The sequence below is a fragment of the Sceloporus occidentalis genome, unplaced genomic scaffold, assembly GCF_023333645.1.
Source record: "Sceloporus occidentalis isolate IW3139 unplaced genomic scaffold, rSceOcc1.0.p SCAF_1, whole genome shotgun sequence".
NCBI classification, from domain to species: Eukaryota; Metazoa; Chordata; class Lepidosauria; order Squamata; family Phrynosomatidae; genus Sceloporus; species Sceloporus occidentalis.
In genome coordinates, this window is record NW_028316981.1 from 274424702 (window position 1) to 274441986 (window position 17285).

At 38.9% G+C, this 17285-nt stretch overlaps 1 protein-coding gene across 3 annotated transcripts in view; it reads right to left on the reverse strand.

Annotated features, from left to right (window-relative positions):
* The window catches only part of RASGRF2 (Ras protein specific guanine nucleotide releasing factor 2), a 156149-nt gene that overhangs the window by 136637 nt on the left and 2227 nt on the right, over window positions 1–17285 (reverse strand). The window lies entirely within an intron of this gene.

The following is a 17285-nucleotide window of genomic DNA, read 5'->3' on the forward strand; positions in this document are numbered from 1 at the left end:
AGAAAAAAGGTAGACACACACACATGTTTATCTCTTTTTTTCCCTTCTCCTATTCTTCTTTTATCCTTTCTTTTCTTTTGCTTCTTGTAAATTCTATATCTATATTCCTTAACCAAAACTCCTAACATTTCACAGATGAAAACTGGGAATCATGTGGCTGAGGAGCAGCAGCATGTAATCAAAAGAAAATAGCCAGATAACAAGATAACAAAAGTAGTCAATTGGGGAAGAACAAAAAAAAACCCTATTTTAAGCCAAGAAACTGTGGAATTTATGTACTGAGTTTAGGAACCCCTGAACAAAGAAAAAATCCATATGAGCCTAGCAGGAAGGGCAAGACTCCATCCCCTCCTCTTCTTCTGGCTGAATTTACTGAGTGGGAATTACTTTTTAATCTGAATTAAGTATGCAGCAGTTCAAGCAAGCTGAGGATGAAGGAGGAAAGGGGAAGATGAGAAAGAAACCAAGACACTTGAAAGCAACTGAGCAAGTGGGGCAACAGTAATGGAGACTGCCCGTTAAACAAGGACTTTTGGAAGTTATGGAGTATATAATACTTGCCTTAAAAAAACCTTATCAAATTCATTGGGTCATAATAATGCACAGGGATCTTGAAGGCACAGGCGCACACACATAGACACACACACATTGTTTAATGGACTTTTTTAATTGGTTGGGCATTGTTAATTTTATTTATGTGCTCCAATGCTCCTTTTGTTTCTAATTATGACAACACTATAATCCTTTTTTTTAAATCTTTCACTGGTGTTTGTTAAAAGTTAGGATCACTCCTAAAAGAAGTAAACCTCAAGCACACTCTGTCAATTTAATTAAACATGTTTAAAATACCAGGGGTAATTGTGTTTTTAAAATTATTTAACACTATTAATGAAGTCCACAGTTTCTGTATGCTTTTTTCCATTTTAATTCCACCAGCATTTCTTTATATTATTATTTTAAAATATATCTTTACATTATTAATATTCTGGCCTACCAACAAGGTAGCTACTACTCAGCTTCAAAATAGGTAACAGAACATAAAGGGGGAAAAATTTCCCTCATAATATGCTTTAATATGACTAAATGTTGTACATCCCTTCCATGTCCTTTATGAGGTAGCAACTTTGAGATTGGTTAACAAAAAGCTCTCTCAGTTCACTGCACATGTTGGGCCATAATACTAGACACCAGTTTGATAAGCCTTCTCCCCATCCTCCACTCCCCCTCAGGGCTTCCAGTTTCCATTTGCAACATTTGCAGCAGCACAAACATAAAAACCATTAGGACTACAAAGAACTAGCTCCTCACAGTTAAAATGGATATAAAATACAAAATGTTGTCTCTTTCTTCACTTATTCCAAGAAGTGCTTATTACCTTTAAATAAGGCTCATTGTTGCAACTTAAGCTGAAGCTTTTCTGTTTTTTAAAATATTATTAGTCATAGTATTTAATGAAGGGAAAATGTGTGAGTGTTTTATGTTTTGTTTTATTATTATTATTATTATTATTATTATTATTATTATTATTTTAAGATTTATGTTTTGTTTTAATTACTTTGTCATAAACATAGTACAACCTGCTCCATATCTTCGATACTTTATTTACAGTGATGGGAACCTCAATAAACAGAAGGCCCTTCTTCCAATGTTAGAGGAAAGCAGGATCACAGCCCAATTTTAAACCATATCTTGACTTGTTTGGAAGCAAGCCACTAACCAATCTCCCCTCTCTCCAGCTTTCCTGTTGCTTCTGCTCTGGCCCTGGAGGCAGAAGCAGAGCAGCCAGGCACAGAACCATTGTATCTGAGCCCAGGAGCATCCCTCCCTCCAGCTGCCAATGCTCTGCCCTCTGAGAGAGCATTCCATCATGCTAAGATGTGGCTGCTGCTGAAATTAATTCCCACACTTCTTCTTTTTGTGTTGTATTGTGTCATATCTTATTTAGATTGTAAGCCTGAGGACAGTGACTGCTGAAATAACTATTTGTACACTGGCAGGTCTTTGGCTAAAGAACAAAATATACAATGCTTTAAATAAATAAATGTCAAATTTTAGGAAACAATGATTAAGTGCAGCTTCCTGCCTTCTTTTGCTCTTGCACAAAGGTTTCAGAAGCACAGCAAGCATGCCTAGGTGCTCAAAGTTCACGTATAGCCTGGTTATTTAACCAGACTTTGGGCCCAAGCTGACAGGCCAAAATAAAGCTGCTTTGGGACATTTTGGAGGTATGCTGTTTAAATGACACACACATCTTAAGAGGCCAGAAGCTGCACCAAAGCTGCAGCTGCACTCCAGTCCTTAGGACTGAAGCGTGGATTTGGCATGGCTTCCGGCTTCTTAGGACGCATGCATCATTTAAACAGCATACTTCCAAAGTGGCCCAAAGCAGCTTTATTTTGACCTGTCCGGGCCCTTTGTTGGTCCAAACTATAGGCCCTTTCATTCTACACTATCATAGCACTATGAATCCATATTAACAGCCATGGCTGCATCCTATGGAATCCTAGGGCTTGTAGTTTTGTGAGGCACTAGAACTCTCTGGCTGAGAATTCTAAATGCCTTTCCCTAAACTACAAATCCTAGGAATCCACAGAATGGAAACATGGCAGTTAAAGTGAAATCATAGTGTTATATTTGTGTAGTGTAAAAGGGCCCTAGGTTTGTGTCTGAATTCAAGCTTGCTGTGCCCACAAATTATGATTTTGGTCCAAGAAAAATTGTGATCTAAAACCAGAGACCATATTTGCATGCCACTTTATGGCAGAAAAGCTGGTTTAATAAACCATGTGTATAAACTGTGTGTATGGAGCCAGAGTAATGTACTGGTTTGAGTACTGGACTACAACTCTTGAGACCAGGGTTTTAATTCATCCTCAGCCATGGAAACCCACTGGGTGACCTTGGCTAAATCATATTCTCTCAGTCTGAAAGGAAAACAAAGGCAAGCCCCTCTGAACATAGGCTGCCAAGAAAAGCCCATGATAGGACACTTCCTTAGGGTTACCATAAGTCAACCTGATAAATGACTTGAAGGCACACAACAACAGCATGGAGTACATGCTTATTATGTTTGAATGAGTGGATAAACAAACCAGGGATCTATAGTTTACATTTGTGTCCCTTGGACTGACACAATGCTAATCACAGTTCAAAAACATTGGGAGGGTCATAGGTTGCATACCACTGGTTTAAGGTTACGTATGTCAAAGCTCAACATTATGGTTTACTGTGCCCATACAAGCCAGGAACAATAAGTAACAGCAAGCCTTGGTTTAATGCTGGTTTATTGTCCTGCTTGTTTATGAACAATTAACCATAACTTTTCCCGGCAAACATTCTCTGAAGATGCCAGCCACAGATGCTGACAAAACATCAGGAAGAAACTTTTCAGGAACATGGCCACATAGCCCAAAAAACCCACAAAAAACTATGGATGCCGACCATGAAAGCCTTCAACTTTACAAATTAACCATAATCTTGGGTTTAGAATTAACATTAAACTTGCCATGCCTGGTTTTGTTAACAGCTTACAAAGCAGGAGTAAACATTCTGCTCAGGTACAACGTGGTTTTCTGACGTTGGGGTTCTATTGTTAGTGCATTCACACTCCATTCAGAAATCACCAGACTGGGGCTCCATCATAAGAAGCAGATGCACTATGGTGACAGAACTAAATTTATGAATGTAAAACACTAATTGCTGAGCAAATGGGAAACAAAAGTGGACAAGCAGCTATACACAATTAATTGCTTGTACATCTGGAAGCTCAAATGGTGCTGTGGCTTCATAAATATTGTTAGCAGTAGTTTTTCAATATGTTTATGCTTGGACCATGTTTTTGGCAACTCAGGCTTCATTGTTGCTGTTTGCAAAGGACGCCACTCTCAATTATGACATATTCAGAAAACTACAAGACAAACTGTCATCTGTAGTTCATCTTGTAAAATTGTTGTTTTACTTAAAGGCTCTTTTCTTTTATGACTGCACTGTATTCTAGACATAGCCATGTACTGTAAAGTTCATATATCCATGTATACCACTTGATAAGTATTATTATTATGTTTATTTCTATCCTGCCTATTTCTCAGTTCAAAACTCAAAGTGGCTTACAATTAAAAAACATATAGTTAAAAATCCACATGAAAAAAAGTTAAAACAAGAATCAAAAATTTTAAAACCATATTTTAAAAATATATCCTTAAATACACACAGAGAGAGAGCACAACAATTAACATCCAGCACATTATTACGGTGGGATAGGCCTTAAACAGAAAAGTCTTTACTTGTCCGCAAAAAGAATATAGGGAGACTGCCAATCTGACTTCTCCTGAAAGGGATTTCCAGAGCCTGGGGGCAGCCACTGATAAGGGCCTCCTCTCCTGTATTGCCACCAGATGTACCTGTGAAGGTGGTGGGACAGAGAGAAGGGCCTCCCCAAATCTCAAAGCACAGGCAGGTTCGTAAGGGAGAATATGGTACATCAAATAACCTGGATCTGAGAATTGTGTGCAGAAACAAACTATGCAGATGCACTCCTAGCCACAGAAGAAACCTGAGATTCCAGGCTCAGAGCTGAATCCAGCAGACCCAAGCTGCAGACCAGGGGGAAAGTAACCTCATCTAGCACAGGCTGAATCCCTAGACCCGATTTTCCTTCTGACTGACCACTTTCATTTTTCTGGATTAAATTTCAAACTGTTTGTCCTCATCCAGTCCATTACTGATCACAGTTAAGATGAAAATAGCTTCCTTGGCTTATGGTGGAAAGAAGTAATGAACTTGGGTTTCCAGTTGCCTTCCAGTTAAGTCAGCTTATTCAACTGATAAGATGGGATAGTTCTAATAAATGGGCTCAACTGGAAATTGGAAATGATTTCTCCCCAGAATTAGATTTATTTTCCTGTCTTCCAAAAATAAAAAAAACCAATTAATGAAATCATAAAGCCGTTTCTCCACTCTTCTCTTGCAATATGGAGAAAATGGAATTATCTGATGGCTCCCAACCCCTCTCCAAGTAGATCTTTGCTTTTACATCCTAAATTTAAAAGTCCTGACAAAATCTCCCAATTTGGAGTCTGGAAAACTAAAGTCTCTATACATTGCAAGATTTTTTTTATTATTATTTTTATTTTGTCCCAAGGGTAAGCCCAAATAATGACCACCGAGGATCTTCACAAGTTCAACCTAGACAATGAAGAAATAGAAATACTGTAGTAAAAGAATTCCCGGGGATTCAACATTGATAGAAATGGGGACTTAAATCAGGAAATCAGAAGAAGATTAAGAATGGGGAGGGCAGCCATGAAAGAACTAGAAAAGATTCTAGAATGCAAAGACATACAAGAGAGCACAAAAGTCAGACTCATTCATATTATTGTATTCCCTATTAACACATATGGATGTGAGAGTTGGCGGTTAAGAAAGGTGATAGGAAGAAAATCCATTCATTTGAGATGTGGTACTGGAGAAGAGTGCTGAGGATCCCATGGACATCCAAAAGGCCAAAGAAATGGGTCCTAGAGTAAATCAAGCTGGAAATCTCCTGGAAGCCAAGATGACCAAACTGAGGCTTTCGTACTTTAAACACATCATGAGAAGGGAGGACTGGCATATAAAATGACATACAAATTAGATTTGAAAAATATCGATTTCAGAGGCTGCTTGGGATAATTTTTGGATTCTTCCCCCCTCCATTCAAATCAAGATCTACCCTGCTTAGAGAGTGTTACTTATTATTACTCTATAAATGGTTCTCACCCCTGTGCAGCTGGCTAGATTTTCTAAACAATCAACTGCAAAATGTTGAAGATGATGTACTTGCAAAGGGACACATGTCCATGTGTGGTTACATTGTCATAAAGTTACACAATTTTGGTCAAATGCACTATCTATTATTTCTGAAATCACTCTTCAACAAATAGCTCCCTGCCCAGTTCTTTTATTACTCTCTGTGTTCTTGCGAGAGAACAAAGACTTAAAACATAAGTCACTGATTTGTTTTCTCCTTGACATCATCACAAGAATTGAGATAGCCAAGAATTGGAAGACAGGCAGTTTAACAATGGATAACTGGTGACATAGATTGTGGAACAGTTTACTAACGGAAAAATTGTCAAACAGGATAAATAACCTCTATTATACTTCTTTTGAGGAGAGATGGCAGCCTTTTTTTAGGGTATATTGTAACAATCATTCTTGTCAGCCGAAACCACCAGACCCGCATTTAAATTTCTAGAAAAGAACTCTCATGGAAGACTAATAACAATGATGACTTATATGGTTGTTTGTTGACCTCATATATCCCTCTCCTTAATACTATTTTGCCTGTGTCTTACCTCTGTCTGGATCTGTATCAATTATAGCATCCAAGTCAGAGAGGATCCAAGCAATTTTATCTGCAAAGTGCCAGGCAATTTATTCACTACTGGCTGTCAAGTGGTCTACTATGAACACTCAGTGGTACCTAGACAAATGGTCTGATTTCACCAAAGACAATGGGATGTGAGGCAATATCAGTGTTCTATCTGTGATATTAGTGTATGCTTATGTATGGCAACCCCAAAGTTCAGCTGCTCTACTCAGTTCAGCTGGTCCTACTTTTGAGTAACTGTGAATGGCTTATCACTACAGTTAGGTAAAGATCAAGCATGCATGATCTATCCTGATACATATTGTTATGTGCTCACCACTTTATTCAGAAATGAGAGGTTCCAGGGACAGCCTCCTTTGAAGAGAGGTCATTCAGTGGATGCTTACAGTTTCTGAAAATACCATATTTGTTTCATTTACAAATATCTTAGTAGAATATTGGTAGGCACAAGCAGCATAATCTAGCAGGCAATACATTTGTTACTTCACATCAGATCCTAAGGGAGAGGCACTACACTGTAGTCTGGTTCTATATGAATTCTGCAACAAGATGCAACTCTGGGGGACTAAAATGTCCCATTTCCACAGATGGGAGTCAAGACAAACTCATAGAGATAACCTATTTCCTGAAGGGGTGCTCCCAGAATTTCACAGTACAAATACAATGTAAGAAAACACTAGCAAATGTAGAACTGGCTCCAGGGTTCATGGATCTTTTCTGAAAATGTGTTATGTATACTGAAATCTCACAAAATATTTTATTTATTTATTTGATTGATTGATTGATTTCTATCCCACCTTTCTCCCCTAAAGGAACCCAAGGTAGTTCACAAATTAAAAAAACTGTACTTTTTGATGCAAAATTTATAAGACACCACTTGTGTATCCTATTGTGACACTCAGATGACTACACCACACTGGCCTTCAGTTAGTATGACAGTCTGCATTTATCAATTTGCAAAGCACTTGCTTTCTTATGCTGTTATAGAATCTTAGGCCCGTTCTACACATCCTAGGGGTTGGCCGAGGACGCAGCGTCCAATCAGGCCTCACCCATAGGACATACTGGGTATGTCAAAATGGTGGCGCCCTATACAGATGGGTGCCGCCATTTTGACGTCGTGGTGCAGTTATGACGCCGCAAGTGCGCCATTGGCGCCTTGTGGCATCATAACTGCGCCGCAAAAAGAACCCGCATTTTGCGAGTTCTTTTTGCTGCACCCGGGAATCACGCGGTTTGTCCGCTGTGGTTCCCTAGCGCAGCAAACACAGGCGCCAGCAGAGCGCCCTTTTTGGGCACTCTGTAAAGCGCCATAGAATCATAGAATTGGAAGAGACCGCAAGGGCCATCCAGTCCAACCCCTTGCCATGCAGGAAATCACAATCATAGCATGGCAATCCATCTGCATGTACAGATATATATTATCTCTCTTATATGGCTTTTTGTCAGCCAAAGAAAATGTATGGTTCAGAGTAAGACCCAAAGCTTGAGAAAGTTACTTTTTGGAACACAGCTCCCAGAATCCTCAAGTTTGCACAGCCATGCTAGCCATAAGGATTTTGACCCATGGTAGCAAATCTATGCCATGCATGCCCACCATGCATGCCCACACAAACCATTTCTGAGGACACATGGAGAGACAGGAGGATGAGGGAAGAATAGGAACAGGCACACACCTATTCCTCTTCTTTCCCCTGCCCTCACGGGCCTTGAGATGTCTCAGAGGAAGTTCCACTCCTGAAGTTCTGTCCCCAGAAGGTAGAAGTCCCACCCCAGAAGGTGGAAATCTCAGCCCCTAGAAGTCCCATGTCTTCCATTCTGGAAGTCCCCCCCCCCCAGCACCAGGCAAAACCTGGTGTGGGAACGCCTTTGAGTTTGGGCACTCAGTCTCTAAAAGGTTCACCATCACTGATTTAGAATATTGTCACCACAAAGGTAACCTTTCCTACTTCTCATCAGGCCATAATCATATACACGCTTGCACAGAAGCACTCCTTAGAGAACTTCAGTAGGTTGTCTGTCAGGAAAGCATGCCTAGGTCTGGACTGTGTGCAAGCCTGCCTACAAGTGCATTTAGATGATACCTGGCAAAACTGGTGATACAGAGAACTGTTAAACTGAAGTCTCCAAGTGCATATTTCCTCTCCATTATGAGCACACACTGGGATAAAACTCAGGACTTAAGTGGATTCTACCCCAAACTTGATTTCAAGCTGAGGACTCAAGCCTGCAATATGTATAATCAAACTGACTAAGCGAATGTTATTTTTCGTATTAAGCTCTGATCAGACTCTTACATTCACAAGCATAACATCTTGATAAATATTCCAAGACAACGGTGTGGACACCAAAAAATTATCAGCATTGCCATGTGCCTACTCCTGCCTGCTGTTTATAAGATTGCATGAGAATTTTTAAATGTTATGTTTTGTTTTTTAAAAAGACATGATAGATCTTCAGAAAAACAGACCACACTTTTGTGGGCAATATATCATAGAAAGAGGCAGAGAAATTATCTGAAATTACTCCAAATAAATCACCCATAGATCACATACATACGTGTGTGTGTGGGCATATTTATTGTTATGATAACCCCAAAACTGCATGCCTGCACTGCATTTCCACAGTAGCTTGCTTTAAAGCTAAACAGCATTTCCATCAATTGTTCCTGCTATATTTCTAACCAAATGCCAGGAATTTATGGGCCATGAAATAATAAAATAGCCTTTAGTCATAGGCTCTTTGTACACCAGTAAATGTGACAGTAGTTCCTATGTTTGTGTGATATCATTCTTATGTGAGATGTGTGGAATAGCCTAAGTGCACTTTCAGTGGCTAACAATCAAATATTTAAGATGCTTGTACAAACTATCTTAATCTTTTACAATTGTTAAATTGTTTAATGGTTTGATTGTTAAACTGTTCAGTATTTTTACTGTTTAAATTCCTCTTACCTCCCTACTGTTTTAAATTTATATTATTTTAATTATTTTAAATTCAGGTTTATTAAAAAAGAATCACAAAATATTAGAAATGGAAGGGGCCCCATAGACCATTGAGTCTTGCTCAATGCAAGAAATCCAGTTTGAGCATCCTCAGCAGGTAGCTGTCCAGCCTCTTTTTGAAAACATCTAGAAAAGGAGACTCTAGACAATTTGTTTTGTTGCTGAATCACTCTTACTGTCAAGAATTTCCTTCTAAGGTTTAATCAAAATCTATCCTCCTGTAATGCAATCCATTAGACCTGGTCCTACACTTCCAGAAAGCAGAGGAATGAACCTGCACCTTCCTCTTTGTGACAGCCCTTTAGATATTTAAAAAGTACCATCATGTCACCCCTCAGTCTTCTCTTCAGCAAGCTGAACAAAACCAGATCCTTTAGCTGTTCCTCTCGTGTTTGTTCTCCTATCATTCTTATTGTTCTCTTATTGTTCTTGTTGCTGTTCTCTGAACCTGCTCCAACTTGTCTACATCCTTCTTAAAATGAGATAACCAAAACTGAACTGAATAGGGTCACCTTAGGGTCATCACAAGTTGGAAATGAGTTGAAGGCACACACACACAAAAAGGAAGAAGTAGAAATATAAAATGTTTACAATCCAATAATCATGGTTTCAAACTACAGGAAAAGAGATTCCATCTAAATATTAAGAATCGCCTAACAGTGAGAGCTGTTTGACAGTGGAATACACAGTCTTGGAGTGTGGTGGAGTCTCCATCTTTGGAGGATTTTAAACAGAGGCTGAATGGCCATCTGTTGGGAGTGCTTTGACTGTGAGTTCCTGCATGGCAGGGGGTTGAACTGGATGGCCTTTCTGGAGAGGGGGAAACAAACCCTGCCAGGACAATGGAGAAAGAGGAAGATGGGGACGGCTTGGGTGGATCAAGGAAGAAGACTGTAAGAAGCCCCAGTCAAAAAAATTTGGGGGGGGGGGGAGTTTGAACCTGTGATGCTGAAAGTAGAATGGGATCCAATCTTTCTGGGCTTTCTTTGGAGTGCCTCACTGCCTGAGCACATATACTGCCTGCTTGTGTTGCTGGCTTTAAGGCTGAAACAAGCAAGGAGATAGTCACTCCACTTGTACGTCTTCTGCCTCATTCCAGAGCCAGTGGAGTAGAGGGGGAGGGAGAAGATAAGCCTTAAGAAGACATTAGGTGTTCCTCAAATCAAATCTGAAAGCTGTTTTCACTGTTGATATTTACTCAGAAAGAGTGAGAGAAACCAAGTGTAGAGAGCATAAAAAAGGCTTCCCAAGTTCTCTTCTGCCTTCTGAGTAATGCTTGTCTTTCTCACTGATATAAGGGAACTGCCTCCCTTTTCTCTTTTTCAGTCTCTCTTTCTTTCTCAGCCATTGATTGTTTCTCCTTGTTCTGAACACCTTTAGAGAACAAAAGGCAGCCAGAGAGTTGCACTACTTTCAGCTGCCCCTACCACACATCCGGAGCATGCATACATCACCATTGTTCATTGCTTTCTCTTGTATTTTACCATATTCCCACTGATGTCAGATGCAATATGGAAGTTGGGAAGGGAAGAGGCAAACTCCTGGAGGATCTGCTACAACCCAGGCTTTTAAACTGTCTGCAGCTTTGAAACACCTAGCACACAGACATTTAAAGGGGAATGCTTTACAGCCAGCACTTGCCAACGGCTATGAACTCACCACTCCAACAAATAACGAAACTTTCCTTCAAATGTTAGGCCTGTTACAGACTGCCAAAATAAAGCTGCTTCGGGTCTCTTTGGAGATATGCTATTTAAATGATGCATGGGTCCTAAGAATCCGGAAGCTGCACCAAAGCTACACTCCAGTGCTTAGAAATGGAGTGTGGCTTTGGCACGACCTCTGGATTCTTAGGACCCATGCATCATTTAAATAGCATATCACCAAAGAGATCCGAAGCAGCTTTATTTTGGCAGTCTGTAACAGCCCTTAGTTTCCTGAAAAGCTGTAACATCTATTGTAATATTTATTGGTCCCAGAAGCTAGAAATTGGTACTGATTGACAAGTGGGTCATGTCTACGTCTGTAACTCTATTGTCAGTCACTCTTAGATGTGAGACTTCACTCATTGGCTAAACACTCAAAGGGATGGGTTTGGAAAGAAAAACAACAAAACATTTTGCCCCATAATTCCATTCTTACAAAAAATAACTTGCATTTTAAATAAATAAATAAATAAATATTGGAATGTGGGACAAAATGAGCACTAGATGATATGCCCAGAAACTGGTTTAAAACTAGCCAACCGGGTAGAATGGCAATCCTATTTAAATTGATTTTCTCTATACACTGCCACAAGGTTCTACAATATAGAGAAAGATATAATCATTTTACTATGAATGCAATAATTGTACAGTATATTTAAAAATTAATGTAAATGCACTGAATGGTTTCAATACAACACAGATTATTCCCAAAGATATGTAAAAATAATTATGAATAATCTGAGTCTTGGCATACTACTGCACTTTATTAATAAAATTCTGCCAGGTAACTGACTACCACAAAAAACTAAACAGCTGAGGCTTCTCTTTTGCTTTCACTATAATCATTTCCATACTACTGTATTAACTGTTGTCATTAACTACATTATACATTAATGTATAATTAATGTATACAATTGTACATTAATGTATAATTAATGTATACAATTATACATTAATGTATAATTAATGTATACAATATACATTAAATGTATATTCTTTCTTTTCATGTGTAAAGCTTATGGAGGAATGTCGAGGTCAAATGCTTAAATCTTTTAAAGACATATGGGCAGTCACCATATTGCATATTATTTTATTATCCTTAACAGTTAAAAATATATACATTAACTGTCACCCAACTAAGGCTATGCTACTAATTTCATGGTAATTTCAAACACATTCGTTTCAGGTTCAGTAATATTTAAATAAAACAGGCTTCAGGAATTAATCTCTAAATTATGATTTTATATTCATAACTTTAGATTTTTTTACTGATTGGGATGATCCACTTCATGACAATTTACAGTACTTTTTCAGTGTTCCACAGGTACACTTACCTTAAAAATGTTTGTACACAGAATCACAGGAGGACCTTTTACCATGCATCACTCAGTGGCAGATGCAGTAATTACTCTGCGTTTAACAGTTTGGTGCTAGTGTGGTAGAATGGAGGCCTTAAATAGTTATGTGATTAATTGTAAATCGTAACAAACATAAGAACTTGTTAAAAATCATAACAACTTGTTAAAAAACAAAAGTATCCTTGCTGGTCTAAGAGAAAAAGCATCCCAAGCTTTTTCTACATAGAAAAAATATACAGGAATAAATGTGAGATACTACATTTAGACAAGGAAACAGAAATACACAATAGAAGATGGGTGACACATGGCCTGACAACAGCACATGTGAAAAGGATTTAGAAGCCTTAGGAGATCACAAGCTGAGTGAATTGTGTGATGCAGTGATCAAAAAAGCCAAGGCAATTCCAGGCTGCATCAACAGGATAGTGTCTAAATCAAGGGAAGTAATAGTATCCCTCTATTCTGCTTTAGTCAGACTTCATCTGGAATACTGTGCCCAGTTCTAGGTACCACAGTTCAAGAAGGATACTGGCCAGCTGGAACATGTCCAGAAAGGGCAACCAAGAGGGTAAAAGTGCTAGAAACTTAGCCCTGTGGTTTAGAGGGTGGTGTATGCTTAGCCTGGGGAAGAGAAGACTGAGAGGTGACACGACAGCAATCTTGAAATATCTGAAGGGATGTTGTGTAGAAGATGGATTTTGAATAACAAAAAAAGTGATTCCATTTAAACTTCTAGATAGTAAGAGCAGATCAACAGGAATGGACTACCTGAGAAGGGGGAGGACTTTAACCAGAGGTTAGGTGACCATCTATTTGTCAAGAGAGCTTTAGTTGTGTATTCCTGCATGGTCATGACTAAATAATCCTTTGAGTCTCTTCCAAGTCCATCATTCTCTAATACATTTCACACCCTGAAGCATTCCATGTAAAGTATCAACTCTCCATGTTAAAAAATTAACTGGGCCAACAACTTTAAATATACATTTAATGTATACTGCATATTGAATCTTTCTTCAACACAGGTGATGGGACAACATCTTCCATCACCCCTGAAGGCATCAGGCTAGGATATGCATAGCCATTTAGCAGGCAAAGATCTTCTCCAACAGTTTGATACTTCCATTTGAGTAAGGCCCAATAAAACTGCACTAAAGGATTGAAACATACAACAGTACACCCATTAAAAAGAAATAAACCCACAGGACTTATTTCAATTTGTTATTAAGATGCAAAACAAATTTAGTTTTTGGCATGGTTTTGGCCAACCATATCTCCTAAGGAAAGGAACACAACAAGATCAACGAAAGTATCTGTTGTAAGTAAAAAAAGAAAATAATAAATATTTCTTTCTTTCCATTAATCATCTTCATATGCAAGCAATAATGTACAAAATTAAATATAGTTTTACATGTAGGTGTAGACTGGCAGCTCACTACAAGAACAGAGTATGCTCTAGCTGAACACATTTGTGCATAGATTCTGAGTTACATTAGAAACCATTCATACCTAACATGGATACAAAAGTGGAAAAACAAACACTCTATATCCTAAGGACAGCCACTTGGAAATCTACTTGATTTAAAAAGGGCACTTAAGATTGTTGCTTAATCATATGTAACACCAAAAAAATATTTTAGAAATGTAGCTTTCCTAGCAGCAGCATCTATTTTCATTATAAATTACCTTGGTGGAAAGATTATTGAAGTGGTTCAAGATTTTAATCTCTTTTTTTACTCTTGTAGTTCAAAAAGCAAATTTCTTGAGATAGGGAGAGAGAAAAAACATCCAGCACTTTCAGTGTAACTGACACTTGTTTGATTCCACAAATCAAGGAGAAATGATTCAATATCTACCAAATACAAATTCTTTCTCAGAGGGTATTAATGGAATGACAAAGTTGAAACCTCCATTAAGTGCCTTAAAAAGGGTACTTCTAGACAAGCTTTTATGACTTTAGCTTGTATTTCTCCTATGCTTTCCCAATAGTTCATCCATGTGTTGTTGTATTCTTAGCTCAGAAGATCTGTTAAGTCAATAATAATATCTGCACAGTGGCTTTGAACTGTGGATGGTAAGAGCCTTTGGTCTGGAAGAATCCTGTGAAGGTATCTGTTCTATTAGTACTGCTTCTTCATATTGTTTTGTAACTCATACCATTCCTATCTGGGCAATATAATTTGTCTGCATTTTAAAACTTGAAGACGTGTGCACACACAGCTGATTACAACCTAATTCATCAGCCATGCTCTTATACTCAGTCTGTAAAGGTAAACCCATTTGTAGATCACACCTGACACCAAATCATGACACCAAATGAGAAATACTTTGGCATACCTCACATTGAATATCATGTCTTCTGATTCTGTCTCCAAATGTCTAGAAACCAAAACCAGTGCGAATTACTACCTTACTTGTGTATCCATTCCTGAATCTAACTGCTATAATGCCTAAATAATAATAATAATAATAATAATAATAATAATAATTTATTTTTACCCCGCCTCTCCATGAGGATTGAGGTGGCTTACAATAAAAATCTATACAATACAGCTCTTCACATCTTTTCATTCACACAGAATGGCCATCACACATGCCAGCACCTTTTACATTTTCAGTGCATGTGAATCGACAGTTGGGAAACTGGATCCAGAATTTTTCAAATACAAGTTTATATTAGTGTTATGTTATAAGGATAACTAACCAAATTAAAATTTGTGATTTGTGCCCACTGAAATCCAATTAGTTTAGGTTAATAGTAGAAACTGATTTGGGGGGGAAATGTTTGTCTGACTGAGCCTTTTTTTTCCAGCCCAGGATTAAAAAGAGTCAAAAACTACTCCAGTCAGTCTAAGCAGTTAAACTGAATGCTTGAAGGCTTAACTATTCCAACCAGGTTATAAATTCTCATTCTGAATGGTTCAAAACATTCTGTTTGTTTAGATTAATTTCAGAAGATGTCTTTTTCAATTGAAATATACCTATTTAATGATATATATGAATTATGCCATAGTCAATATTTGATCCCCAAATAAAGCCCAAATACATAACAAAATATTTAAGGCACATCTTGTCTAAATTGCAAGGCATGGATTATGAATATTTTGTAATGCAACTGTATAAGGATACTAAACTTGCTAAAATTCCACCGATCTTATTCTGTTCCACTGGGTTGAATTTTTGCTCACTGAAGAACATTTTTGCATGTTAACATTAGAAAGGTTTACAATGGAGGCAAACCATTATACTGTATTACATGTGTTCTGCCTTCTCTGGATCTTTCTGTGAAGAGGCTGAGGAGGGCTAGAGCTAGCAATCTCAAGCTTCAAATGCAGGAGTCTATTCAAACAGATCTTAAATCTGTTTTACCAAGGCTTAGCCCTAGCGTGTGATTGTCACAATAATCATCATGAAAATGGCTCCAAGCGGGAGTGGGCTGCACTGTCATCTGCCCACAAACACGGCTAGGAGGAGGAAGTGGGCAGATCAAGACCAGCCCAACACAGAGAGGCGCTGGATGGGACAATACAATGTCTTCTATTCCAGCTCCCCTTATCATTATATAAAGTGCCTACCATGTACTAAAAGGGAGCTGCCGGCATCCCCAGAAATCTGCAAGCCTACAGCAGTCGGTTTTTATACCAGGCAAACTCTTATACCAGGCAAAGGACCTTCCTGCAAACATTAGCAAAACAAAATAGTGGAGTTTATCAAACGGGAGGAATTTCTCTTAAATTCGAATGAAAAGAAAGTGGGGCCAGAACGCATTCACTTAAAGTCGCTAGTTTAGCGCAATTACGTGAATGTGCATTGCGTTCGAACTGGCTCTCCATTGCCCGCAAATAGCATGCCATTGCCCAAATTTGCGTGTGGCAGTCTATCGTGCAATAATGTGAAACCACATGATTGCATTCAGATTGCCATCGGATTATACTTCCAATTCCCCTTGTCTGATAAACTCCAGTACCAAAAAAATCCAATGCTCCAACCCTAAAAGAATTTCCAAGTGGCTTCAAGCCCAATATCTTACAGAAATTGGCCACAGGTCCATTATGGAAACTGGTGACTACTACTGTGAGTGAATGTCAGCCAGGAGAGGCATGTTGAACCCATTTCTTCTCCAAAGGTGGATATCTATTCCTTAATTTCATGCACAGGTGTCCCAGCCTGGGACATAATATAAGACAGGCCGGAGGAGATGGTGTTTAGAAACTCTACCCTTTAAGAGCCTTAGAAATGTAGGATCACAGAGTTGGAAGGGACCACAAGAGCCATGCAGTCCAACCTCCTGCCATGAAGGAAATCACAACCAAAGTCACACACACACACACACACCGGACCAGTGGTATCACCAGAGGGGTGCAGAGGGTGTGGACCACACCAAGTGACACTCTAAGGGGGGGGTGACACCCCTGCTCCTCAAACACCTACTTTTTGGCAGAAATGGGCTCTGGCCTTCATTTGCTTCCCTTTAAAATGCTCTAAAAGATGGTGGGAGTGGGGTGAAGCTCAGTGGGAGGAGAAAATGTGAAAGCATCACATTTTAACCAAATCTTCACTATGCATATGTGAATACATTTCGGTTGTGTGTATGATATTGTAATTTGGGGATATGGTTTCAATTTTGCCACTTGTTTATCTCACAACTATTAGCATTACACTCCATGCTATATGGGAATTATGATTTATGAGCAGCATTAGTGCAAAGAAGTGTTCCTAAGGATTCTGCAGGGTGTGAAATGGGAGGAGGTCAGTGCGGGGGGTGACACCATGAGTTCCCACACTGGGTGACACCAACCCTAGGGATGCCACTGCCCCGGACAGAGGGCCATCCAGCCTCTGCTTAAAG